Genomic DNA, 1422 nt, shown 5'->3' with positions numbered 1-1422 from the left:
TTTTTGACCCAAAATGGCCCTTTAGGACCCAAAAATGTCGATTTTTGACCTAAAATGGTCTCAAATGAGCTTAAAAATGGCAATTTTGGGTCAGAAATCAGCCCTAAAAATAGCGATTTTTGGTTAATTGACCCAAAATGGGGGGAAATAAGACCCAAAAATGGCACTTTTTGACCCAAAATAACCCCAAAAATGGCATTTTTTGACCCAAAATGGACCTTTAGGACTCAAAAATGGCACTTTCTGACCCAAAATTGATGTAAAAGAACCCAAAAATGGCAATTTTGACCCAAAATTAGCTCTAAAAATAGCGATTTTTGGTTAATTGACCCAAAATGGGAAGAAATGAGTCCCCAAAATGGCACTTTTTGACCCCAAATAACCCCCAAAATTGCATTTTTTGACCCAAAATGGACCTTTTGGACTCAAAAAAGGCAGTTTTTGACCCCAAATGGGCTCAAATGAGCCAAAAAATGGCATTTTTGGGTCAGAAATTAGCCCTAAAAATAGCGATTTTTGGTTAATTGATCCAAAATGGGGGGAAATAAGACCCAAAAATGGCACTTTTGGACCCAAAATGACCCCCAAAAATGGCATTTTTTGACCCAAAATGGACCTTTAGGACCCAAAAATGTTGATTTTTAACCCAAAATGGGCTCAAATGAGCCAAAAAATGGCAATTTTGGGTCAGACATCAGCCCTAAAAATGGCGATTTTTGGTTAATTGACCCAAAATGGGGGGAAATAAGACCCAAAAATGGCACTTTTTGACCCAAAATGACCCCAAAAATGGCACTTTTAAACCCAAAATGGGCTCAAATAGCCCCAAAATCGCCATTTTTGGCCCAAAATGGGCTAAAATAAGCCAAAAAATGGCAATTTTGACCCAAAATCAGCTCTAAAAATAGCGATTTTTGGTTAATTGACACAAAATGGGAGGAAATGATTCCCAAAAATGGCACTTTTTGACCCAAAATAACCCCCAAAATGGCACTTTTTGACCCAAAATGGGCTCAAATAACCCCAAAATCGCCATTTTTGGCCCAAAACAAGCCCAAAAATGGCACTTTTTGACCCAAAATCAGCTCTAAAAATAGCGATTTTTGGTTAATTGACCCAAAATGGGGGGAAATGAGTCCCCAAAATGGCACTTTTTGACCCCAAATTACCCCCAAAATGGCACTTTTTGACCCAAAATGTGCTCAAATAGCCCCCAAATCGCCATTTTTGGCCCCAAAATGGGCTCATATGAGCCCAAAAATGGCAATTTTGGGTCAGAAATCTGCCCTAAAAATAGCGATTTTTGGTTAATTGACCTAAAATGGATGGAAATAAGACACAAAAATGGCACTTTTTGACCCAAAATGACCCCAAAAATGGCATTTTTGGACCCAAAATGGTATTTTTGGACCCCCAAAATGT

The sequence above is a fragment of the Coturnix japonica genome, unplaced genomic scaffold, assembly GCF_001577835.2.
Source record: "Coturnix japonica isolate 7356 unplaced genomic scaffold, Coturnix japonica 2.1 chrUnrandom533, whole genome shotgun sequence".
Taxonomy (NCBI): domain Eukaryota; kingdom Metazoa; phylum Chordata; class Aves; order Galliformes; family Phasianidae; genus Coturnix; species Coturnix japonica.
This window is presented reverse-complemented; position numbering follows the sequence as displayed.